Below are 27472 nucleotides of genomic sequence, written 5' to 3' on the forward strand. Positions count from 1 at the left end.
GCTGCTTCCTGACCCACTGGCATGGGGGAAGGGGGGCCCTGCTTTAGGAAACCAAACAGGTGAGCACTCCAGTCCTTCCCCGAGTCCCCCCCACCCCAGACCTCCTGCCAAGAACAACCACGTGACAGAAGAATTTTTCACTTGAAAAAAAATAATTTTTTTTAAAGTTCATTATATCAACCCTAAGGGTGTGTCTGACACACACAAAGTCAGTGTTACTGACTGTCCACTTCCGTAGTGAGCCTACAATCTAGGAGCAAAGGCCAGGCGCTGGATCATCTGCTCTGACGCAGTGGGGGACAGTGCCTGGAGAGGATCACAGTTCACCCCATCACCCCACAAACCAGGACACTGGACCCGACACAGCGGAAGCTGGCCCAAGACCCCATGGAAACAAAAGCCCTCAAAAACTACCCTTTTACACTTCTGGAACGTCAGCTGGTATTTAGGCCTGTGTTGGGAAATCTTGCACGTCTGAAGGATAACGGGCCCAGGGAGGGAAAGTACCTACAATGCAGACACTCGCCACATCTGACTGGCAAAGACCATCCGGGAGTCCATGAGAGGCTGCAAAGAGCCTCCCTGACACCAGCAGCACATGCCTGTCTACGGAATAACAGAGAGGGATGTTTATTATTTGTAAGAATTATTTCTGCTATTATATGACTCACTCCTGCATGCCAGGAATGCTCTCATCAGGCCCAAGCAAAGACTGCCGAATTACAAAGTCTGTAACAATTATCACTGCCTGATGCATGTCTCACTGCAGGGCAAACCGATACGCAGCAAATCAGCTATGTGGAGGAACTGTTATTGTGCCTCTCATTATTACCAGCTGTTCCTACTCTGCTTGAAGGCCTTAACGATGCTGTCTGCTGTCCAAGAGCTCATCAACCTCCAGCCGCTGAACTGCTTAGAAATGCTCGGGGAGTCAGCAAGTTCCCTCGGAGACTCCACCGCAGGTGTCTGGGTGGATCAGGGCACCACGAAGGGCAATGGCAGGGGCGGAGGCGGAAACGGGCGAGGGGAGAGACGACACCCAGGTAAAGGAGGACTACTGCTGAGTGAAAAAGGATCTCCTGAACTAGACCGCGTGCGAGCAGCCTTGAAGAGCAGGAGTGAACAATCCTAGGCATGGTCAGGATCCACATCCCAGGATCCACATGTTGGGAAGGGCCGAGAGGACCAGTCGGTAATGGATAAAACGACACCCGAGCCTGTAGGCGTGCAGCCGGAGAGGGGAGGGGAGAGGGGGCGGGGGCCCGGGAGGTCCGCGCCCCGGGGCCGCACGGCCACTCCGAGACAGGGCTGGGGCTGGAAGTGAGCGCACTTCTGCACAGGACAGTCTGGAACCATCGGCGACGGATGCGCGTCTCACTGCAGTGCCTCCATTGCGCTCTGGTGACTCAAAGGTGCCTCAGTTTATGTAAAGCGAACCTCAGGGTTTTCCCTACCAAAGCCTGTAATTATCACGTAAATAATAGCTAACAGGTACCGAGCATTTTAATTTTATTGTGTGTCAGTAACAATGCCATGAAGCATTTAAACTTGTTACTTTTATTATTATGTCTCTCCATCCCCAACACCAATCCCCCCCCCCCCCGCCCCAAGCCACTCCCGGGGCTCACCTGCCCCATCTGTCGTCTCCTGCGCCAGCCCCCTCCTTTCTCCATGGCTTTCCGGACTCCAGCTTATCGCCCTCATTGACTGCACCCTGCAAGGGTCCCTGGGATACAGACAAGCCTGCCCACCCATTTCCACTCTGCTCCTTCCAGCCCTCACACTCACTACGCTCCTTCCTTCGCCGGCGCTGTTCCTTCCGCCTGGGCGGCTAGTCCCTCAGCTCAAGCCCCACCCTCCCTGACCGTGCCTGCCCCGGGGCGGCAAGCCTCTCCCTGGGCACAGCAGCCATCCGGAGGTGTCCATCTCCACCAGGGCTTCCCCAGTGGCTCAGCTGGTGAAGAACCCACCTGCAACGCAGGAGACCTGGGTTGGATCCCTGGGTTGGGATGATCCCCTGGAGAAGGGAACAGCTACCCACTCCAATATCCTGGCCTGGAGAATCCCATGGGGTCGCAAAGAGCCGGACATGACTGAGTGATTTTCACATATCATATCTCCCCACGAGACTACAGGCTCAAGAGAGTGAGGGTGATGTCCTTCTCGGTCACCTCGGTATCACCCAGGCCTGGCAGAGAGTTTAACTCATGGGCAGTGAATGAATAGCTTCCCAGGTGGCTCAATGGTAAAGAATCCACCTGCCCATGCAGGAGACTCAGGTTTGATCCCTGGGTCAGGAAGATCCCCTGGAGGAAGGCATGGCAACCCACCCCAGTATTCTTGCCTGGAGACTCCCATGGACAGAGGAGCCAGGCGGGCTACAGTCCGCAGGGTCGCATAAGAGCTGGACACGACTGAGCAGCTGAACACACATGCATGTGGTGAATAACACTCACGGGGCAAACCGGGGGCTCCGCTCTCTGCCTGAGCACCGGGGAGAGAGGGGCTGCAGGCTGGCCCCCGTCCTGCAGGGCCCTCTCCTCCCACGTGGACGCGGCAGGGAGACGTGGGAAGAACACCGCCTGTCAAGTCCTCACGTGCCATCGGGAGGCCCAGGGTGCCCGGACCTGCAGGCATCCATCACTCTACCCAGACGAACCCCAGGGGCCTCCTCATTGGAATCAGTGTCCAGCGCCAAGTCCTGTGATCCTGAGCCAGCCCCAGTGCCATCTGCCTCCGACTTCTCCCTGCCTGGACACCCTAAGTGCTTGCCCTCTGCATCCTCCCTGGCCTCTCGCAGCCGTCAGAAGGACCTATTTCAGCGGAACATCCTGCGGCCGGCTGTCACCCTCAGAGTAAGACCTGATGCACACAACTCCCGAGGCCTGCCTGGGGTCTGGGTGCTGAGAGACGCCTGAGAGACTAGAAGCTCAGCCTCTCTCAGGATGAGGAGAGCGAAGAATGCAGGGAGGAGCTCCAGTCCCGCGGTGCAGACCACAGCTCTGTCTGTGGCACCGACCGATGGCAGCTCCGGAGGGCAGGCACCCCCGTCCTGCGGCATCTGCTCCCCAGGGCCTGGCCTGCCCCAGGCGGTCCTGGAAAAAAGCTTAGGAGAAACTGGCCCAGCACTCTCCCGCCCACCCCCGAGGAGGAGGGACCCCTCAGGGGCACCGAGGTGCTGGCTGCTACGACAGACCCTCTGGAGGTGTCTGTCCCACGAGGCCACTTGTTTCACGCTTAAATACGCACACCCCCGCCAAGAGGAGACAAAGGCGGCCGTCTGAGAAGCACGGAAGGTCAAAGGTGGGCTGAGCTGGCAAAGCGGAGCGCCGCGTGCCGGGACAGCACTGCCACCAAGTGCTCCCAGGACTCCCCACCCCTACTTTCTATCTCAAACTCATCTCTAAAAGAGGCCGATCTGCCTGGGGAAGGACAAAGAGAGGTGAGGGAGGTTAAGAGACAGAAACTTTCAGTTAACGAAACAAATGACTCATCAACACCAATGAAACAGCGTAAATTTACTCCACTCCAATTTTTAAAACTCTTGTAGGAACAACAACAAAAAGTCAAAGACAGGAAATGTAACAGTGTGGCAAATATAGCCAGTAACTACCGAGTACGTCTGCATGGTGACAGACGACAAATGGACTTACCACCATCATGGTGACCATTCTGAAATTTATAGAAACACCAATGCACTATGTTGTGCCCCAGGAACTAACAGGGTTTAGGTCTACTGTACTTCAAAAACAAACTCACTCATGGAAAAAGAGATCATGCTTGCGGCTACCAGAGGCGGAGGTGAGGGAGGGTGGAGATCAGACGAGGGTAGTCAAAAGGTACAAACCTGCAGTTATAAGATATACGCAGAACGGAGAAAAAAAAAACTAAAAAAGAGGCCAAAATTCAAGAGGGCCTCTGCTGGGCCTGCCCAGCAACAAGAGGTCCAGTCAAGCAGGAATCCTTGCCCGGTCCTCAAGTTCTGGCCTGGGACCACCGGTCTTTTCTCATGATTTAATCTATCCTGTAACACACCGGGGGCTTCCCAGGGGGATCCAGAGGTAAAGAGCCTGCCTGCCAATGCCGGAGATAGAAGAGATGTGGGTTCCATCCCTGGTTCAGGAAGATCCCCCGGAGAGCACGGCAACCCACTCCAGTGTGCTTGCCAGGAGAATCCCACAGACACAGTGGCAGTTTAGGACAAGCAGGACATCCAGGCCATGTCTGTCGTGGCCCTGCCACTTTTGGGGTCTCTCCGGCCAGGCCAGTTCACAGACATCACCTCACCAACCTGGCCCTTTGGATTTGCAATATTGTTCTACAAAACTCGCCGAGGCCCCACAGGCAGAAAACAGCCCGAAGGTCTGAACATGCTGGTCATCTGAAATTCTTCCCAAAGGGCAGGCAGGTACAGGGGCCCACGGCCCCAGCCAGATCTAGCCCCACGCAAATGGCCAGATACTTTCTGAGCTATGAAGAGGTCACAATGTCAGATCCAGTTTTGTTTTTTTTTTTTTTTCAGATCCAGTTATTGATGGAAGAAAAAATTTAAAAAACCTATTCTCCTGCATTTCACAGGGTTCTTATATACAGTGCTCATAATTTTAAAAAGAACAAACGGATATAGTGAATGGAATGAGTTACAGATAAAAGTGAAAGCTTCAAGAAATAGATGAAAGAAATACAAACTAATTTCTGAATGCTATTAAAACCTCTCAGAAGAGGATATGCTGCAAATATAAGGCAGGATCAAGTATCCTGTAGGACCTAGTACACTTATGTACACACATACACGTGCGCGCACACACGCACGCACACGCACACACACACACTCACACACGAGAGACCTGATTCCACAAAGCCTGGCATACAGGAACATCTTTCCAACACCACCAGCCTCAAGACCCCAGTCGTGAGTTCCCTTAAATGTTAAATGCAGATCCCCTCAGCTCATAAATACAGGGCTTCAGAAGGGGCACAGAACCGCCCCCGCCCAGGCATGACTTCACCGAAAGGCAAGCATTCCTACCCCAGCTCCATCTCTCAGTCCCGGCCCCTCCGACCCCAGGACAGCCCCAAACAGCCTGACCTTTCCGCGCGCTGCCGCTGCAGTCAACGCAAAAAGGAGGAACATAGTGGGCTGACTGCTCTGATTCCTGCTCGGACCACAAGAAGCCAGAGCCCCGCACAAGCCTGCCGGCATCTTAAGGGGAGCAGAAGCTCGGATCAGCTTCATTTTGACAGCGACTTCCGTGAGAGGTGTCACCACCCAGGTCACCAGGTGGGAAGGGGCACAATTAAGGGTCATTACAGGCACCTTAAGGCCCCAGAGGATTTTCATCCAGGAAATGAAATAAAGACCAGCATTCCAGACTATTAACTCAAAAGATTAGCTCAGAGGTGTGGGAAGGTGAGAGGGGAGGCTTAAAGGGTTACATTTAACCCCAGAGAGGTAGGAAGTTCCAGCAAAAAGCTGTCATTCTACCCAAGTCTTGTGTCTACTAAAGCACAGCAGGAAAATCAAGCAAACCCAAGGGGAATTAGAGCCGGTCACAAGAGGAGGGGCCAAGGGATTAATGGACTCTTTAATTTTCGAATTTCCGGAGGTTTACGGCTAATTAGGCCTTTCAGCCATACTGTAATGTGATCAGATTTCAGCTGGGCACAAGGAAGGGCGGAAGGCGGGAGATGGCAGGGAATCACTGAAGGCCCTGGGCACTGCAGACGAGGCCCGGGCGCTCGCTTCCAGCCTTGATCCACACTTAGGCACCTCATTTCCCAAACAGCGGCTCAGAGAGCACTGGGTCGTCTATCGTGCCATTTGGGGAGCGCTCTTCCTAAACTACTCCCTACTGCTAATTCCCTAACTTGGGACGCGCGCACACACACACACACACACACACACACACGTGTGGCTCAAAGGTGGGAAGAAATGACAGTGAATGAAGGCGACCAGCAAACACATATGTGGACAAAACTACTCACACCTGTTCACCTACCAGTGAGGTACAAGGTACTATTTTTGGCTTATTAAATTAAAAACCAAGGGAGACAAACACCCAAGGTTGACAATGAAGCAGTAAACGGACAGTCACACTGCCGGCGGCCTTATGACACGGCACGGCACTCCTGGGCAAACGACTGGGCAGCATTTGTCAACAGCTGTGAGCGCGCTCCCACGCTGACATGGGGTTCATCCTCCAGAAGGATCCAAACAGAGAAAACTGCAAAAGGGACCAGAGACACTGTGGTCTAGAAGCGACCTGAAGGTGGGGATTCCGGAAGTTACTGCTGTGTCTGTCTGCTCTCCTGCTGTGTCTGAGTGCTGAGCAGCCACCGAGGAACCACGTTATGAAGACTTCGGAATAATGTAGAAAATCTCCTGAGTGATATGAATTCTAATAGATTTTTTAGAGATGTTTTACGTTCAGAGCAGCATCTCACCAAATGGAGAGTTCCCATATAACTCCTCCCCCGACTTATGCACAACCTCCCCCGTTATCAACACCCCCCCACCACTCTGAGTGGTACCGTGGTTGTAACTGATGAACCCACACTGACAATACCATTAACCCCCAAAACCCACAGTTTGCATCATCGGTTCCAAGTCCACTCTTGGTTACTTGGTCTATGGGTGTGGACGAATGTACAGTGACGCGTATCGACCGCACACAGCATCACAGACCAGTGCTGCCCCAAGAACCCTCTGTGCTCTGCCTGTATCCTCTCCTTCTCCCCTGACCTCTGGCAACCACTCATCTTTTTACTTTCTCCAGTTTTGTCTTTTCAGAATGTCACACAGTTGGAATCACACAGTGCATAGCCTTTTCGGATTGGCTTCTTTCACTTAATAATACGCATTTAAGGTTCTTCCACAACTTTTCAGGGCTTGGCAACTTAATATACCATTGTCTAGATGTACCACAGTTTGTTTATCCATTCAACCTGGTGAAGGACATCTTTGTTGCTTCCAAGTTTTGGCAGGTGGGGTTTTCAGGTATTTAACTTTACAAACATTAAGTGTGCAAGGTTAGCGCGTGAACATAAGTTTTTGACTCCTCTGGGTAAATACCAAGTAGCACAATTGCTAGATCATCTGTTCAGTTAACAGTATTTTGTTTTGTAAGAAACAAAGAAACCATCAAGCTGTCTTCTCAAGTGGCTGCGCCATTCGGCATTTCCAGCAGCAACGAACGTAAGCTCCTGTGGTTCCACTGCTGCCGCTTCTGGTGGTGTCAGAGTTGTGGATTTTGGTCATTCTAACACCTATAACGTTCATGGGGTTCTCAAGGCAAGAATACTGAAGTGGTTTGCCATTCCCTTCTCCAGAGGATCATGTTTTCTCAGACCTCTCCACCAGGACCCATCTGTCTTGGGTGGCCCTACACAGCATGGCTCATAGTTTCATTGAGTTAGACAAGGCTGTGGTCCATATGATCAGATTGGTTAGTTTCCTGTGACTGTGGTTTTCAGTGTGTCTGCCCTCTGATGGAGAAGGATAAGAGGCTCATGGAAGCTTCCTGATGGGAGAGACTGACTAAGGGGGAAACTGGGTCTTGTTCTGATGGGTGGGGCATGTTCAGTAAATCTTTAATCCAATTTTCTATTGAAGGGCGGGGCTGTGTTCCCTCCCTGTTATTTGACCTGAGGCCAAACTATGGTGGAGGTGATGAAGATAACCGAGACCTCCTTCAGAAGGCCCCGTGCAGGCACCGCTACCCTCAGCGCCCCCGACCCTGCAGCAGGCCGCCCCGGCGGGAGACCCACGCCGGCGCCGGAGACTCCTGGACATTCCCGGGCAAGTCTGGGTCAGTCTCTTGTGGGGTCACTGCTCCTTTTCCTGGGTTCTGGTGCACAAGGCTCTGTTTGTGCCTCCAGGAGTCTGGTTCCCAGTCCTGACTAAGTTCTGGCAGCTCTGTGGTGGGGTTACTGGCGACCTCCTCCAAGAGGGCTTATGCCACACGCAGGTCTGCTGCAGCCAGAGCGCCTGCCCCTGCTGACCCGGCCCTCCGCAGGAGACGCTCACACACAGTCAAGTCTCTGTGGGGTCTCTGGGCCCTCTGAGCGTCTCCGCTGGGTGTGAGGTTTGATTTTAATCACGATTTCACCCCTCCTCCGGCTTGCTGGGGCTTCTCCTTTGCCCTTGGACGTGGAATCACCGACTCCATGGACACGGGTTTGAGTAAACTCCAGGACTTGGCGATAGACAGGGAGGCCTGGCGTGCTGCAGTCCATGGTGTTGCAAAGAGTTGGATACGACTGAGCGACTGAACTGAACTGAGCAGCTATACAGTAGTATCTCATTGTTTGGTCATACTGATTATTAAAAAGGAAGATTTTAAAAATATATGGAACCTATAATCATAAACCACAGGTATACGCAAAAATAATGGACTTACACAAAATTAAAAAAAAAAAAAACTTGTTACAAGCAATTTTTCTTCTAGGATCCAAACTCCCCCCCCGAAGCTTATATTGAACCATATGAAACTGCCAATGATCACCCATTTCTGTCCTACAAAAAGGGCAATTTCATATGGTTGAAGCTAATAGTTGTATAATTCAAATAAGTTTTAATAACTTCAAACATTCACAATGTTCATCTTTATTCTATACCACCACCCACTCTTCAATATTAATATAAAGAAACATTTCCAAACACATGGGTAAATGGGTTGATGGGTCTAAAACCCACCTTTAGAATTTTATAATCCCCCAAAAAAGTAAAGAAACCCTTCTAAAAGGATGTGAAACAGCTAATAGCAAGTTTCACCATCAGTCAGTCAGTTCAGTCGCTCAGTTGTGTCCGACTGTTTGCGACCCCATGAACCACAGCACACCAGGTGTCCCTGTCCATCACCAACTCCCAGAGTCCACCCAAACCCATGTCCATTGAGTCAGTGATGCTATCCAACCATCTCATCCTCTGTCGTCCCCTTCTCCTCCTGCCCTCAATCTTTCCCAGCATCAGGGTCTTTTCCAATGAGTCAGTCTTCGCATGAGGTGGCCAAAGTATTGGAGTTTCAGCTTCAGCATCAGTTCTTCCAATGAACACCCAGGACTGATCTCCTTTAAGGATGGACTGGTTGGATCTCCTTGCAGTCCAAGGGACTCTCAAGAGTCTTCTCCAACACCACAGTTCAAAAGCATCAATTCTTCAGCCCTCAGCGTTCTTCACAGTCTTAACTCTCACATCCATACAGGACCACTGGAAAAACCACAGCCTTGACTAGACAGACCTTTGTGGGCAAAGTAATGTCTCTGCTTTTTCATATGCTGTCTAGGTTGGTCATAACTTTCTTTCCAAGGAATAAGTGTCCTTTAATTTCATGGCTGGAGTCACCATCTGCAGTGATTTTGGAGCCTAGAAAAATAAAGTCAACCACCGTTTCCACTGTTTCTCCATCTATCTGCCATGCAGTGATGGGACCAGATGCCATGATCTTAGTTTTCTGAATGTTGAGCTTTAAGCCAACTTTTTCACTCTCCTCTTTCACTTTCATCAAGAGGCTCTTTAGTCCCTCTTCACTTTCTGCCATAAGGGTGGTGTCATCTGCATATCTGAGGTTATTCATATTTCTCCTGGCAATCTTGATTCCAGCTTGTGCTTCTTCCAGCCCAGCATTTCTCATTATGTACTCTGCATATAAGTTAAAGAAGCAGGGTGACAATATACAGCCTTGACGTACTCCTTTTCCTATTTGGAACCAGTCTGTTGGTCCATGTCCAATTCGAACTGTTTCTTCCTGACCTGCATACAGGTTTCTCAAGAGGCAGGTCAGGTGGTCTGGTATGCCCATCTCTTTCAGAATATTCCACAGTTCATTGTGATCCACACAGTCAAAGGCTTTGGCATAGTCAATAAAGCAGAAATAAGATATTTTTCTGGAACTCTCTTCCTTTTTCGATGATCCATTGGATGTTGGCAATTTGATCTCTGGTTCCTCTGTCTTTTCTAAAACCAGCTTGAACATCTGGAAGTTCACAGTTCATGTATTGCTGAAGCCTGGCTTGGAGAATTTCAAGCATTACTTTACTAGCGTGTGAGTTTCACCATATTTAAGCCCAATTCTGAACGATGCGGCCAGGTTCTGCACCCATTACCGTGATGGGACTTCTATGCCATAAAAACAACTGGCAGAGAGCCTTCACCGGGTCAGGAAAGCCAGAAGGTAAAGGCAAACACTGGATCGATTCTTTGCACGGGGTGTGGGGCGGGAACGTCCAACCCCTCCTGGATTTCCCCTCTAATTTCTGCCTGCCCTTCCACCGGACCTGCTTCTCCAGGGCAGCACCTGAGAGGACCTTCGCTTCCCTTTTCTGACCTCAGGACAAGGCTGATTTATTCTGCGAAGTACCCTGATTCCTTGTGCCCAGGAGACAGGATCTGAAGGGCAGGAAGGCTCACTGTGAAGCAGGCAGAGGGAAGGTCCTTCTACAGAGGCGGGGCCATTTGTTTTTTTAAGTATAAGCACGTGTGTTGAAAATAGCCAGACAAGTGTGTCTATCAAATTCTAGACAGTATCTGTGGGGTGGGGGGAATAAGGCTGCTTTCACTTTCCAAGTTACACATTTCTATGTTGTTCAGACAGATAAGGGATTACTTTTGCAGTCAGAAAAACACTAAGGAAATGAGAGAGAATGGGAGATGTTTTGACTGACTTCTTATCACTCCTTGCTCAGCCCACCAGCCCCTACTTCATGGTTCCCATGTGGCAGGATTTCTTGATTCAAAAAGAAGGGAAAAGGGGGGTTTGGAAAAAGAAACACCTTGTACCAGAGACCACCAGGGAGGGACACTGTGCTCGAAGTGTCCTTTGCCCGTGTGCCCTTCTGCGGAGGGGGAGTGCCCAGCCCCTTCAGAACAGCCTCGAGGGCAGGGGGCAGCCCAGGACTCTGACCTTACTGCCACAGGGCACCAACCCAGGCAGCTCTGCGGAGGGGCGGGAGCCGGGCTAACCAGGTGTCTCCTCAACTCTTCAAAACTACCCTCGTAGGCAGGCCCTCGAGATCCACGGCCCTGTACTGAGGATGGGAAAAGGAGCAATCGGAATGAAACTTCACTGGCCCTCCCTGGGGGCACGGTGGATAGGAATCTGCCTGCCAATGCCAGGGACAGGGGCGCGATCCCTGGTTCGGGAAGATCCCACATGCTGCAGAGCAACTGAGCCTGTGGACCACAACGACTGGGTCTGCGCTCAGGAGCCTGGGAGCGGCAACTCCGGAGCCCGAATGCCTAGAGCCCGCGCCCCACGACCAGAGAAGCCTGCGCACCCCATCTAGAGAAATCCTCACGCAGCCACAGGGACCCAGTACAACCAAAAATGAATTTAAAAATTAAATTCAATTTTTGAAAAAATGGAAGAGTGAGGCTTCAGGAAGGCACGGGCTCCCTTGCCCTCTGGCTCACGGGGGAGTCTCGAGCAGTACAGCTGGTGGAGGCGGGGGGCGCGGGGGAGCTCCAGGCTCAGAGACGGGGCACGATGTGCATGAGGCACTGTCCAGCCAGTAAGCAGGTGGCAGACCAGGCCGACCTCAGGCTCCACGTCTGTGAGCCTGTCCTCGGCCACTTCTGCTCGGGGGCACCGGGGATCAGGAGGATGTTTCAGGACCGAGGTCAGCCTCTTCCCCTCTCCCCCCTGGCCACCGCCACTTCCTTGCGCTCCCGGGCATCCAGAGGGCGTTCCGATAGAGGGGGTTCAAGGCGGGCCTTTCATGGAGGTGCATGGAGGAGCATGTGTGTGTGCCACGTGCGCTGGCCTTTGCCCACGCCACCGCTCACCTCGCTCCTAAACTCCCTAAACTCCCAACATGAGCACACCACGACTATTTAAAAAACAAAACAAAACCTGGTTGAATTTTTACTTAAGAGTTGTAAATGTTTAAGGAAGCAATCTATTTTTAAAACAGCCATTGCATAAAGATTTAACTGAAGACGAGTTGAGAACGAGGCGGACCCAAGTGGGAATTCTGAACTCCACGGTGAACTGCCAACAAACGTAACTACAGGCAAACCACGGAGCCCTGCAGAGGCGCAGTGCTCTCATCTCTGAAACGACAACACCTATTCCCCCATGACCAAGTGATTAAATCATTCCATTTAAATGAGACAACACATTTACTCACTGTCCTGGGTACAACTGCTCGCACACAGGGGTGTTCAAAAAACAGTGTTATTGCCATTAATGACAAAATCATAAACTTGACTGTACATGAAAGGACTTTAAAAAGCCCATCTGGTCCAATATTCTCATTACAGATGGGGACACTGATGTCCAAGGAGGTAAGTAACTTAGATAACTTCTGATTATCCAACACAGCACTTACCACGGGCCTCATAAACAGTGAGTACTGTATAAATAACGAGAATTCCAGAAAAACATCTACTTCTGCTTCACTGACTATGCTAAAGCCTTTGTATGGATCACAACGAACTGTGGAAAATTCTTAAAGAGATGGGAATACCAAAACACCTTACCCAACTCCTGCGAAACCTGTATGCAGGCAAAGAAGCAACATCTGGAACTGGACATGGAACAGCAGACTGGTTCAAAATAAGGAAAAGATCACATCAAGGCTGTGTATGTCAGCTTAACTGCTTCTCTGACTTGCACGCAGAGCACGGCATGCAAAACGCCAGACTGGATGAAACACAAGAGGAGTCAAGGTTGCCAGGAGAAATATCAATAACCGCAGATATGCAGATGACACCACCCTTATTGCAGAAAGTGAAGAACTAAAGAGCCTCTTGATGAAAGTGAAAGAGGAGAGTGAAAAAGTTGGCTTAAAACTCAACATCCAGAAAACTAAGATCATGGCATCCGGTACCAACACTTCATGGCAAATAGATGGGGAAACAACGGAAACACTGAGAGACTTTTTCTGGGCTCCAAAATCACTGCAGACGGTGACTGTAGCCATGAAATTAAAAGATGCTTTCTCCTTGGAAGAAAAGCTATGACAAACCTAGACAGTATACTGAAAAGCAGAGACATTATTTTACCAACAAACGTCCATATAGTCAAAGCTATGATTTTTCCAGTAGTCATGTATGGATGTGAGAGTTGGACCATAAAGAAAAAGCTGAGCGCCGAAGAACTGATGCCTTTAAACTGTAGTGTGAGAAGACTCTTGAAGACTCCCTTGGACTGCAAGATCAAACCAGTCAATACTAAAGGAAATCAGTCCTGAATATTCATGGAAGGACTGATGCTGAAGCTAAAGCTCCAATACTTTGGCCATCTGATGCAAAGAATAGGCTCACTGAAAAAGACCCTGATGCTGGGAAAGATTGAAGGCAAGAGGAAAAGGGGATGACAGAGGACTAGATGGCTGGATGGCATCACTGACTTGATCAACCTGAGTTTCTGCAAGCTTCGGGAGTTGATGATGCACAGGGAAGCCTGGCGTTGCTGTAGTCCGTGGGGTCGCAAACAGTCGGATATGACCGAGCAACTGAACTGAACTGATACAAATAACACCCCATACGAAATGATGTAGCCACGTAATCTGCTTAAAAATCACTTAGAGCAGATGCAGTGTAATGGTATTCTCTATGATTTCTATCTAGAATAAATTTTTTTGTTTTTCTTTTTGTTTTTTTTTTGTAACCAAAACTTTAATCCCAAGGATTCTCACAAAACATATTACAAATGACAGCATGAAAAAAGAATCTTGCACAGTAACTCAGTTCAGCTCTACAATGTACCCTTAAACTGGCAGGACATTTGTTATCTTGAGTATCTCAGATTTCCAAATAAAGAACGTTACAAAGAGCTATGTATTCATATACAGCAATCACAGAAGGAACTTACAACCTAAAGCAAAGGTAAACTAACTTCCTTGAAACTTCTTAGATTCTACACCAACTGGACAACCTTTTGTCCAGTGTGAAGACTAGTGGGATTTTTAAACCTCTAATCTAGTTTAAGGGTGAAGCTTTAATTTTTCCAGCTGGTTTTTGAGTTCACAGCAGTTTAAAAACTGCTTAACTACAGCTGCATACCATATCCCAGCTATGTTGAAAAAAATCTTCCAATTTTTGCCAGTTTTTATTTCCATAATGTTAAACATTGACTTTAGCTGGGCAGGAGTTAAGAGGTTTATTATCAGCCTATGCAAGACTAAAATTCAAAGCAAATTAAATTTTGCTTAAGGGAACATTGTAAAGTAACAATTCTTGATATTACATGCCCCATATGATCCATTTCAAACCATAGAGAATTACACCTTTGTGTCACTGTTCCAACAGACAAACAAATGTGAACAGCTAAAACATTTTAAAAATGCACCAAGCTTATGAAGTCTCAAACAAAACTTGAATTTTCTGTACATACTCCTGTCAAATGAAGTTATTTCCTGTACACCACTCCTCTTGCAAACTTGTCTTCTACTTCCTTTCATTTGACCTAGATCGGCTACGAGACCTAGAGAAAGATCGGGACGGCTTGTGATTTCTCTCCCGGGACAGTGATCTCTCTCTTCTCCTATCTCTAGAAAGGGACCTGCTCCGGCTGCGGGAGAAGCTTCTCCGTCTTGGAGATCTGCGTCGAGGTGGAGGACTCCTCCTCCGATAATCATCTCGAGGGCGACGACCCCAAGAAGGAGGTGGGCCATGATTACGACTTCTCTTTTCACCATTCGATAGTTCCACTCTTACTCAGCAGCCACACAGTGTTCTCCCATCTAGCTCTTGAACAGCATCAGCTGCATCTCGGGGATCTTCAAATTCAACAAAAGCAAAGCCAGGAGGGTTTCTAGCAACCCACACACTTCGGAGTGGTCCATAATAGCCAAAAGCTCGTTCCAATTCAGTCTTGTTACCATTGTTTCCAAGATTACCTACATAAACTTTACAGTCCAATGGACAGGAATCACGATGCATTTCGAGATCTTGGGTTAGAAATGCGGAGGTCCAAATCCACAGAACCTAGGCTAGGTCTTCTCAGTCCCCTCCCGCCCAGCGTTCCCGGATGCTCTCGCACACCCGGCGTCCACGAAAAGGCCTAGAATAAATTTTTTAATTAAAGAAAATTTAACAATGGGAGTCAATATTCATCTGGACCCATGCTGACCTATAGAGTAGCCAACAGCCACATGAGGTTATTGAAGTTTAAGCTTTCATTAAAATTAAATTAAAAATTAAATATTCAGTCCCCAATCACACTAGACATATTTCAGTCCCCAATCACACTAGACATATTTCAAGGGCTCAAGAGCCACAAAGTGAAAGTCGTTCAGTCATGTCCAATTCTTTGCGGTCCCATGGACTATACAGTTCATGGAATTCTCCAGGCCAGAATCCTTGAGTGGGGAGCCTTTCCCTTCTCCAGGGGATCTTCCCAACCCAGGGATCGGACCCAGATCTCCTGCATATTGCAGGAGGATTCTTTACCAGCTGAGCCACCAGGGAAGCCCAAAGAGCCACAGGTGGCTCATAATCAGAGGACAGCACACAGACATTCTGAGCAAACTCCGGGAGTTGGTGAAGGACAGGGAAGCCTGGCGTGCTGCAGTTCACGGGGTCACAGAGAGTCAGACACAACTTAGCAACTGAACCACTAGCACCCGCACCACCACCCAGACGGAGGACACTTTCAGCATCACCTTGATGCACTTCTAGTCAATACAGCTGCAGAAGACTTTCTTAGGCAATATATACCGTTACTTAAGCAGTGGATTTAGTTTCTTAAATCCTATTGTCTGCTAACAACACTACCAGAAGATAAGAAGGTACCGACCTCAACAGCCTTCTTTTTTTATGCAAATCTGCGTATTCCATGGAGTCTAATCTCCCTCAGAAAATTCACAACAGTATATCCTTGGGGGAAGGAGGGATACTGAAGTCCGTAAAGCAGTGGGGACCAGGGAAAGGTGAAACTGTGTTTTTAGTAAAAGCAGTCCGGAGCAAACACACAATTTGCACCACTGTCCTCTGCATTAGTAAACTGAACTTTCTTCAAAATAGGTCAGCAAGCCACTCATCTAGCCTCACTGACACAGAAAAAAAGGGCGGGCATTACCTCTGCTAACCATCTGTGGTTTTGCAACAGGATGTGATTGGTGCACAAGCTAATTTCCTTCTGATGGATTCTGATGCCAAAGCACTCACATGACCCTGTGGAGGCCCAGCAGAACCTCACAGTCACCCTCTCTGCCGAGCTCCCAGCAGGCCAGGCTGCCGCCCCACCCAGGAGGCAGGAAGACAAGCCTGCACCCTTGGCTCCGAGGTAACTGGGACGCAGGACCAAATCAGAGCCTGGACGGGAGTCTTCGAATATGGTGTCTGGGCCCATTCAAGAAACACGGGGTGCCAAAGTGTCTTTATAATAGTTCACCCTTTATGTAAAAAGTGGGGGAGGAACAGAATTTATTCGTATTTGTCTGTTATGTTGAAAAACATGAGGACAGAAAGAAAAAAAAAAAAAACATAGCTACACAGAAACTCACCATTGAAGATTTATAAAAGAACTATTCATAACATCCCAAACCTGGAAACAACCCCAAATGTCCATCAACTGGTTAATTACCCAAACCATGGGGTACTACTGGTTCCCCTGTTGGCTCAGATGGTAAAGCGTCCACCTGCAATGCAGGAGACCCAGGTTCGAGCCCTGGGTCGGGAAGATCCCCTGGAGAAGGAAATGGCAACCCACTCCAGTATTCTTGTCTGGAAAATCCCATGGAGAGAGAGGAGCCTGGTGGGCTACAGTCCACGGGGTCACAAAGACTCAGACACGAGTGAGCGACTTCACTTTCACTGTGGGATACTATGGAGCCCCATACAGCTCTAAAAAGGAACAAAACAGCAATATACAACACGGGAACAATCTCAAAAACCATGCTAAGTGAAATCAGTCAAGCACAAGTCTATGTACTAGGATTCCATTTCTATGAAATTACAGGAAAGGCAGAACCATAGTGACAAAGCAGATCAGCAGTTGCTCAGGGAAGAGGGGAGGGCATGCAAAGGGGCACTTTTTGGGGTGGGGGAACTATTCTGTAACTTGACTGTGGGAGTGGTTATGGGATTATTAACGAAACTCATTAAGCTGGACAGTTAAAACTGGTGAGTTCTACTGTATGTAAATAATGCCTTAAAGAGACCCCAGAAATATTAGCAGTGGTTACCCAGGGCTCAAGGATTTAGGAAGGGAGGGGCAAGCTGGAGAAGAAGAAGAGGAGTGAGATTTTTCATCACACAATGTTTTAGCCACGTATTTTTATTTCTGGAAGTTATGACTGTATTGCCTTTTCCAAAACTGAGTTATAATTCTTTTCCAGCCAAATGCAGGGGGGCTTTGTACGCAGGCTCGGCTGGGCCAGTGCAGTCCAGCACCGGGCTCCTGTTGGAGGCCACAGACTCGGAGGCTTAAAGCAGGTGGGGCGGGGAGGGGGAGGTCTCTGAGCCAACAGGAGTCGCCGGCGGAAAACCAGCCCTCTCGTCTCACTCGGGAACCAGGCCTCCTGCCGCAGGGTAGACAAACCACGGCCACCGTCTCCTGGGCACCTCCTGTATCCCAGGTAGGACTCCTCAGTTGCAGAGCGTCATCTCATTAGGATAAACCAACAGCATGAATGGAGCCCTCGCTGCCCGCTAGGGACCAGGCACGCACTTTGCCGGCTTTATTTCAGTGTCTCCAATAGGCCCCATGATTAGGAAGCAGTCCCAGAGAGTCACACAGAGCCCCGAGCGGTGCGGCTGAAAGTGGAGCCACAAGAACTGAAACTCAGGCGGTCCGGCTCCAGAGGCCAAGCTTACATGGCTGTCCAAGAACAACTCTGCTCCAAGGACAGAGGCATCGCTGACGTCTACACAACACGGGCTGATGGTGGGCAGGGAGCCCACGTCAGACACCACACGGCTCGATGCATCTGGCCTCCCCTGCAGCGAGAGCACCCTGCCAGGAGGGCCTTAGATTCCCACATCAGGGAGGAGGAGCCAGAAGGAAGGAAGGGTCACAACCCTCCCTCTGCGCCCTCGATCAAGCTGCTTCCTTCCTCACTGCTACCGGGCAGTGACCACGGAAACCCAAATAAAAATAGGAAGCCCGTTTGAAGACAAACTGTTCCCGAACTCCAGTGTTTTAAAAGTCTTTACTTCTTTGAACAAATCAATTACATGTCCTCAGGTCAGAGTCCTGAGCTGCTGTCAGAGGGGCTAGGAAACCATGGCGGAACCACTGACCTGCGTCCTTTCAACCCCTGAGCCTGGAGGCACCCGGTGCTCCTCAGTCCAGCGGGAAGCACATGAGGCCAGAAGGCAGCAGGGGAACAGGTCACTGTCTACACCGGGTCAGGGGCCAAGATGCAGTCAGGGTTCCAGACTTCTGGAGCAAGTGCTCTTTCTGCCACTCCAGCACTTTATAGAGCATGGGATACAGGTCATCGGGGTTTGAGAAAGGTGTGTCAGAAGGGATACGGACCAATGCAATTTAGTGGTTTACCTATTTTTAATATGCATAGGAAAAAAATAACTAAGCACATCAAAAGTGTGACTTCATAGATGTTTCTGCTTCAAGTTGATTGAGGTGTTAGGCTCAAAACAATTTAAAGAAAAACATTACAGAGATAATAAACCGTGCTGGTAGACAGTCAAGTAGGGGAACATGTCGTCCGCCATCCTGGGCTCACTCCGGGGGCAGATTAAAGCAAGCAAGAATAAAAGGAAAGGATGAAACAGAAAGAAGGGGGAACGGAGGAAGCCAGAGGAACAGCAGAGGTGCGGAGTCCTGCCACGGTCCCCACAGGTGACTCAGCTCCTGCCCAGGGACCCAGGGCCCTGCGGCGGAGGACAAAGTGCCTCCTCCCCCCGTCCAATCCCCCCACTCCTGTCGAGCTGACCCAGCCTTTGCTACACCCCAAACACGCTAAGGTCCAAACATCAAGTGCCAGCCCAGTCGGGGGAGTCAAGGTCCTGCATCCTATGGACCCCCCACTCAAGAGACTACTGTCAAAGTGACCTCCCTCTGTTCCCTACCCCAGAGCCAGCTGTCAGTGTCTCCGTCTTTTCTCCCCTCGATGACTCGCCTGTCTCTTCTGCTACGAAAAGCTCTCATTACCAGGCTGCTTTGGTTTAAAGGACAATTCGGGTTCACGCATCTCCACATCAGCATCAGAGGCTCGGAAGTGCACCCAAAAACACTGCAGGGTAGCGGTGCCCCCGAGTTCCATCTCTCCCCCATCCCCGTGGGTCTGATGACTGGGATTCTCGTCTAAAATTGCCAGGGAGGGACTTCCCTGGTGATCCAGTGGCGAAGAATCCACCTTCCAATGCAGGGGGTGTGGGTTCAATCCCTGGTTCAGGAACTAAGATCCCACATGCAACTAGGACCCAAAAGAGGCAAATCGATAAATAAAATACAACACAAAGGGCCTTACCATCACGCTGCAGTCGGGCCTCCTCTGAGACGAGAGCACACCTGTTCTAAGTCAGGGAACAAAGTGACTTGCAAAGTCTCATCAGATCTTATCAGACTTTGAGACTCACTGATTTCGCAGAAAAACAGGTATCAAATACTCCCTACAGGGATTATCCTTCCTACTATCCTCCACACCACTCACCTACCAAAAAAAAAAAAAAAAAATAACTTCAAAACGTGGAAGAACTCCACTAAAGTCTTATTTTTAAAGCATCCTCACTGTAACTACATCTCCCTCACCAGGCAGGTACAACACGGGCCCCAGCCCAGGCTTGCTGGGTAGCTGGCAGGAATCGTCGATTGTCTTTAACTGCAAGTTCCATTCTGCAAATTTACCCACTCGCTGAAATGTATGCGTAACCCCCAAATCAATACTTGGGGCCACTGGTGCGGTCATCCAGACACACGCAGAGTGGAGAACAATGCGCCCGACCAATGCAGCCGACCCAGCCAGGTGTGAAGGAGGCGACCTCTGCCCTTCCCGTTGCAGCTCTCTGCTGTAAACAGAGCGCTTCTCACAACCTTTTAGCGCCACGCTTTCCGCCTTGCTGTTGCCTCTGCTGTTTAAAAACGGCCCCCAACGCAGGGCTATCCAGCGTCCCAAGCACAGAAGGGCTGAGATGCGCTTACAGAGAAAACAAGCTGTGGGCCCTGGCTTCAGTGATGGGTCAACAATATATATGAAGGGTAGCCGTTCCCTTCTCCAGGGGCTCTTCCCAACCCAGGGCTTGAACCCAGGTCTCCCGCATTGCAGGCGGATTCTTTACCAGCTGAGCCACCAGGCAAGTCCGACTCTAGGGTAATGCTTAACCAAATGAGTGAATCAACCAGTTGAAATATTAGTCATTTAAAATATTCTTGAAGGATTCATAACAAGAAAGTCTTATAAGGAAAAAAGCAGAATAAAAAATTAACATAGGGGGACTCCCCTGATGGTCCAGTGGTTAAGGATCTGCCTGTGAATACAGGGGACACAGGTTCGATCCCTCCTCAGAGAATTAAGGCCCCACATGTTGTAAACCACAACTGCTGAGCCCTCGCGCTCTGGAGCCCGTGGCAGGCCAACTAGAGACAAGCCCCGTGTCACAGCAAAGATTCCAGAAGCCACAACTAAGACCCGACGCGGTCAGACATCAAATAAACAAACATTGTAGAAAAATAACACAGACCACCATGAACTCAATCACAGGAAAAGCCTTTAAGCCATACAGACAAAGCTGCCAAAACTGACCTACCAAAAGGTGGACGGCAGCTGCTGGCAGGTAAGATTATGGGCGATTTTCCCCCTTTTCTGTATTTTCCAGCTTTTCTGTAATGAGCACACTATTCCTTTATTTGGCCATGCCATCCAGCCTGTGGGACCTTAGGTCTCTGACCAGGAATCAGAGGGGCCACAGCAATGGAAGTACCAAGTCCTCAGCACGGGGCCACGAGGAAGGCCCGAACGTGCTCCTTCCGTAACTGAAGAGAAAACGACAAGAAAACTTTCATGCCGCCGCCAGGTCCCAAAGGGATGCCGGGGAGGGGACACTTCTCCGGCCCCTGCTGTCGCTGCCCACGGCCACCCAGAGGGCCACGCCCTCCTCCTGTTTCTCAGCCCAGGGCCCGGGGCCTGGCACCGCACACAGAACCCGGGGTGGGGGCCAGGCGACGGCAGTGAGCCGGCAGCAACCACCACCCAAGGAAAGCAAGCCGACCGCTGGGCTGACGTCCGGTCAGGCTACAGACGGTGCTGAAACAGACCAGGGCAAGACGCACCCAGAGCCGCCCTCACGCGCAGGCCTTCCCTACAAGGGCCCCCGCGCTGGGCTCGCCCACCCTCCAGGCTCCGGGGACGTGACGCTGCTGTCGGGGTCCCCGAACGCGACTTCCGGGCTCAGCACCAGCTGTACCTGCCCCCATGTCCTTCTGGCAAAGGAGGCCTCTCCCCTGGGGCCCTCCTTCAGGGCGCCTGCACACACCCCTTCCGGCCACCGTCTTCCCTCCCCCCGGGGTCTTCCGAGGCCCGGAGACAGGAAGGCGCCGGACACCGGCGGTCACCAACATCAGCTGGTCCACTGATGCTGCACCTCCCACATCCATCGTTACTCAGGTTTGTTTCACCGTGTACTTTCTACTCAGGGCAATTAACATTAGTCTTCCATTTGTGGTCACGACAAAGTTTCCCCTTAAATCTTTTTTTTTTCCTTTCTTTAAAAATACTCATTTATTTGGCTGTGCCTAGTCTCAGTTGTGGCACCTGGGATCTTTAGCCAGGGCATGTGGGATCTAGTTCCCTGACCATGGGTCGAACTCTGGCCCCTGCACTGGGAGCCCGGAGTCCTAGCCACTGGACCACCAGGGAAATCCTTCCACTTCAATAATTCAAGCTGAACAGATGAGGCAATTCAAAGAAAACGGAACAGTTCTACACGGAGAGAGAGGGAGCAAAACCATCCAGAAGGCAAACACTAGACTGGGCTACTCTGCAGGAAAGCAAAGAGCACTCTCAACTGGTCAGATCAGAGGGCCCCGAGGGACAGCCAGGGAGGCAGAAGCTACGGCAGCTCCCAGAGCGAAGCGCCAGGACGGCCAGGCGCAGAGGAAAATGAGGGTCCTCTTCAGCCCCGCGGTCCCACTCCTGAGGGGTTGGCTTAAGTGACTCAAAAGGAGGGGAGACAAACACATACAACACACATACATGTGTGTGTAGATAAACATCACATCCCACTGAACAGACACACCATTTTTCAATCTATCTACAATACTTTCTATCTACTTTCTTTCAATCTACACTCATTTTCTCCAGCATTTTGTCATTGTAATTCACGTCTCCTGTGTATGCAGCAACATAATAGGAGCTCTCCAAAGGCCCCCGTTTTGAACCTGGATCTGCCCACAGGTCTCTCCTTTAATTCAAGGTACTGACTTCCCAGGGTTCCCCAGGTGGCTCAGTGGTCAAGAGTCCGCCTGCAACGCAGGAGACGTGGATTCCATCCCTGAATCAGGAAGATCCCCTGGAGGAGGGCATGGCAGCCCACTCCAGTATTCTCGCCCGGAGAATCCCACGGACAGAGGAGCCTGGCGGGCTACAGTCTGTGGGGTCGTAAAGAGCCAGACACAATTTAGTGACTAAACAGCAGGAACTCGATAAAGTCATGTTGAAAAGTGTGATCTTTCCATGCGTCACTGGACAAGCACATTCAGAGATGAGTTTTCAAACGGGCCTGAGTTTATGTGGTAGAAAAGACACTGGCCTGCTCCAGAGCGTGGAGTTGATTCTAGAGTGTTCAGACGGAGGACCCTAGTCCCAGTGCCGGGGGACTCATGGTGGGATCCAGACAAGCCAGCAGCGCCGTGTGAGTGATGAAACTCCATGACACAGCAGAGATAAAGGGCAGAGGCTTTAACTGCAGAGCGGCTGGGTGCACGTCCGGACTCTGCCACTGATTAGCCATCTGCAGGATCTCTAAATTTACACAACATATAACTGACCTACGGAGAAGGCAATGGCACCCCACTCCAGTACTCTCGCCTGGAAAATCCCATGGACGGAGGAGCCTGGTAGGCTGCACTCCATGGGGTCGCTGGAGTCGGACATGACTGAGCGACTTCACTTTCACTTTTCACTTTCATGCACTGGAGAAGGAAATGGCAACCCACTGCAGTGTTCTTGCCTGGAGAATCCCAGGGACGGGGGAGCCTGGTGGGCTGCCATCTATAGGGTCGCACAGAATCGGACACGACTGAAGTGGCTTAGCAGCAGCAGAACTTACCTAAAGTCCTAAATGCACAGGACCTCGTGCTGAAGGAAAATTCAGGGAACTAAACAGGATGGTGCATGTCAAGTGCTAAGTACGATGCTGAGTGACAGCTGCTCCCGCGATCCTCTCCTCACTTCCTCTGAAGACCTGCTCAGCGCTTCGGCTGATCTGGAATCTGGTTGTGCTTGTTTCAACACATAGCCCATCACCTGAGGCTTAGAAATCTTGTTTTTTTCCCTTCCCTTAGAGATTCTGCCATGTGAAGGAATCCCACTTGCAGAGTGTCAGCAGTTAATCCAATGCTTCGCAAGGCCGTGAGAGCAGGAGTCCAGCCTCACAGAGCGCGCTGAGCTCACCACACAGAGGGCCAGCTACTTCTCTGTCCATGTTCTCGCAATTAGTCACCCGACGGGCAGCCCTTCCCTGGGGACCACAGCAACCAGTTCTTGTCTGTTATGTCAAGAAATGCTTCCTCAACAATCGGTGTGCACCAAGCAGATTCCGTGGAGTCAAAATGAAAGCAGGATCCCGGAGGAAATTCCCAAGAAGCTGCCGTGTGCTCTCCGTATGGAATTCAGCAAGTTCAGAAGCCACAGTTACATCATATGCAAATACTGAATCATTATGTTGTATACTTGATACTAATATGATGTTGTCTGACAACTGTACTTTGATTTTAAAAAAACAAAAGCTCAATCTCATTCTTAAAAAAAAAAAAAAAAGGTGGCAGGGGGGAAGAAACCAATAGTCCATCAACACAAAAGTCTTATAAAGCCAGTTTTATGGGAGGCTAGAGGACAAGGGAGCTCTAGCTGGCCATGACATAAATGCCCTTGGAGGAGGTTATTTAAAGGAAGAAACGAAGAAATCACGGTGGATAAGGAATTGGGAAGATTGGACCTATTTCCCAGGAATATCATCTAGTGCCCCATGAGATAACCGGAAGTCACAGAGACCCTGCCCATTCGATGGATGGACGGGTGCTGACAGCACAGCCCGGCACTCGAGGCTGAGGACAGGAGCCCCGCTCAGTACCCACATACGGGTTATCTCTTGCGGCCGGCACGCCCAGCGCTTATCTAGGAGCGCTGCTGTCCTCACAGCACGTTACTCATTTCCGGCCCCCGCTGCAGGGGACACAGCCAGGGCGCAGGGTGCGTTGGCTCTGAGTCCCCATGCAGCTTGCTCACTGATAGCTGCTTATTTCAGAGTCCACCTGGATGTGCACAGATGCAGGACGAGCAGACGGTGCAGGGAGGGACAGAGGGTATGGTGCCCGGGGCCGCAAAGGGAGGCCACCCCTGCCGCGGGTCAGCAGTTCCCAGCAGGACGTGGGGCTCCCTGCAAACCAAGGACAGCAGCTACCGCACGCTCACCGAAGACAGGCTCCAAGGTGAGGCGCGGACGGGCCGAACTGGGGGCAGCAGCTAGCGTCTGCTTCGAGCTGCAGAGGCTTAAAAACTGCTGAAGGACACTTGGCAGATCTTCAGAGGACAGAACCCATACGTGAAAAGGCACCCTTGGGCCAGCCTCCAGTGGGTGCTGCGGGCAGGATGCTCTCATCAGAAGGATGGAGTTTAAAGGCCATCCGTGCCCCTGACTAGCTGTGTGATCCGGTACCAGGTTCATCTTAACCGTCGAGGCCTCCATCTTCACAACCGCACAGCAGGGGCAGGACCAGGGCCCTGGGGACATGACAGAAGGCGGTGCCCACAACACTCAGCACAGAGGCGGCCTCGTGCAGGTCCCGCGTGTGATACACCCTCTGAGCCAGCACACGGGGACTGCGGGCCGGGGAGCCAGCTCTGCGGACGCCGGGGGTCACCAGGACACCAGCATCTTAGATTTAGGGCATTCCTCAGCACAGGGATTTCTCCAGTCATCCAGTTCTCTTCCCAGTGGACCAGTGCTAATTTGCAAGATGAAAGATGAGATTCCTAGAGATAACAAGGCCGTCACCATACGAGGCTTGAACTACAGCACTGACGTGTATTATTCTTATTTATTCCTCTGAGAAGAGGAGGAGATTATGCCCATTTCACTGATGAGGAAAAGTTGAGGCTCAGAGTAAGCAGGTAGTTCGAGCTCACACCGTCCCCGAGAAGCCAGATCCAGGGGTCTCCTTCCACTCTACTACACCAGGCTGCCTTCCAACAATCATTTTTCCCTCCATTTTCTTTTATTGTGCCTCTCTTATACTCCTAAACCCCAACAATCCACACACCTTAAAATCAAACACACGTCCTTAAAAATCAAACCTGAAAGCCCCAAGGCAGTGAACTCTGGCAGGTCTGCAGAAGTTCACAAATGCAACACTGCTTAATGGCAGCTGAGAGTCCCTGCGAAAACCTGCCACCTTCAGAAAAGGAGAAAATGGATCAGAAAATCCGGGTGGGGCGGGGGGGGGAGGCGAGGCCCACTGATAGGCACCCTGCCCTGCTCCCCTCGGAGGCTCTGGGCGCTGCACGTAACTGGCAGCCCAGAGGTGGCCACTCATGCTGAGAAAGAAAAAAGAAATTAAGCCATTTTCCAAAAGAGTGACTTATGTTATGACCTGCAACAAAAGGACCATTTCCAGCAACCTGCTCATGGAGAGGCAGGTGCATGCTCTGTAAGCCCATGCTAACAAGGGTGTGTTTCCAGTGAGCTCTGGGAGAAGGAACACCTTCTCTGGGAGACTAACAATAACACAGAGTTCAAACTTCTTCCAACACAAAGCAGAGGGAGTTTCCACATTTCAAACCTCTTTCGGCTCTAACAGCACGCCAAAAATCCGTGTCACTGATGATAATGCAGTATTATTAATAATAGTAGTTAATGTCATCCTGTGTGTGGCTTCACAAGCATTAACTCATGTAATCCTCATAAAATCCATCAGAAATAGATACTCTTATTCCCACCATTTCTTTGTGAGACAAAGAAACTGAGGCAGAGAATGAAGGAAGCTGCCCAAGGCCGCAGGTTCAGACCGGGACTTTGGCGGTCCGGCTCCAGAACCTGCCCCCTGATGCCCTGGACTCTGGAATCAAGCCTGCCTCCAACTCCAAGGACAGTCGGCTGTGTGACTCTGGGCCAAGTGCTCAACGCCCCCCACGTGCAGAGGGGCAGCAAATACCGACAGCGTTAGGGTCCCCCTTCCCACCTGGCCCCGATCCCCCACCGCTGGACCCCCCAGACAGTCTTCAGCACCAGGAGACCCAACCCCATGGGGGACCCCGCTCGGCTCCTTCCATTCCCGTCATTCCCACCTGAAGTGACAGTGACCAACAAGGAGCCCAACACTGCTGTCCTGAGAAGCCAGGTGAGGCCAAGGGCTTAGTCCCATAGGAGATCTGGACACGTGCTGGGAAGCCTCACTCTGCAAGTGCCCTGCCTCTTGTTTGGTCTTTTATAGGCTGAACCACATGAAATGCGTGCATTTGGCCATTTCTGACCTAGGAAAATGGCAAGTTCCCAGGTGGCACCGTGGTAAAGAACCTCCCTGCCCATGCAGGAGATGCAAAAGATACAGGTTCGATCCCTGGGTCAGGAAGATCCCCTGGAGGAGGAAATGGCAATCCACTCCAGTGTTCCTGCCTGGAGAATTCCATGGGCAGAGGAGCCCAGTGGACTACAGCTCACAGGATCGCAAAGAGTCGGACACGACTGAGCGACTTGAGCACGCATGCAGTTCAAACAGGCTTCGCAGGTGGCTCAGAGGGTAAAGAACCTGCCTGCAACGCAGGAGACACAGAAAATATGGGTTTGATTCCTGGGTGGGGAAAATCCCCTGGAGGAGGGTCCAGCAACCCACTCCAGTGTTCTTGCCTGGAGAATCCCATGGACAGAGGAGCCTGGTGGGCTACAGCCCATGGGTCACATAGTCAGACTCGACTGAGCACGCACGCACATGTTTCAAGTCTACGGGCGGGGGGCACTTACGTTCATGTAGGACCTACTAGACATTCACCCATTCAACACGAAAACATGGCCGTGTGCCAGGGACAGTGGACCATGGTGACCACACGCAGCTCTGAGCTGAGGAATAGGCATTTGTCTTCCCTCCCAAGGACAAGAAACAGAAGGTATCAGGCATCACGAGGGTAACCAGCTCACCCTGCTCAAGGTCAGACAGCTACTAAAACAGCATGGTCCTTCCCCGCAGGTCCCAGGCACCACGACCCCGTCTGTGGTGCCCAGGCTGGGCTGGGCCTCATGGGGAAGGGCCCAGGTGCCCTCAGCGACCAGGACGTGCACACCGACAGAACGACGGGCAGCGCTGCCCGGAACGCCCAGGTGCCCCTAAGGAGGGCAGACGAGACGCACCTA

The 27472-nt window shown here is 50.8% G+C and overlaps 1 protein-coding gene and 1 pseudogene across 1 annotated transcript in view; both read right to left on the minus strand.

Annotated features, from left to right (window-relative positions):
• CAPZB (capping actin protein of muscle Z-line subunit beta) overlaps positions 1-27472 on the minus strand; it is a 138578-nt gene that overhangs the window by 101839 nt on the left and 9267 nt on the right. The window lies entirely within an intron of this gene.
• LOC133060554 (serine/arginine-rich splicing factor 3-like) lies at positions 13726-15020 on the minus strand (annotated as a pseudogene).

This window comes from Dama dama, chromosome 8 (genome assembly GCF_033118175.1).
Source record: "Dama dama isolate Ldn47 chromosome 8, ASM3311817v1, whole genome shotgun sequence".
Classification (NCBI taxonomy): domain Eukaryota; kingdom Metazoa; phylum Chordata; class Mammalia; order Artiodactyla; family Cervidae; genus Dama; species Dama dama.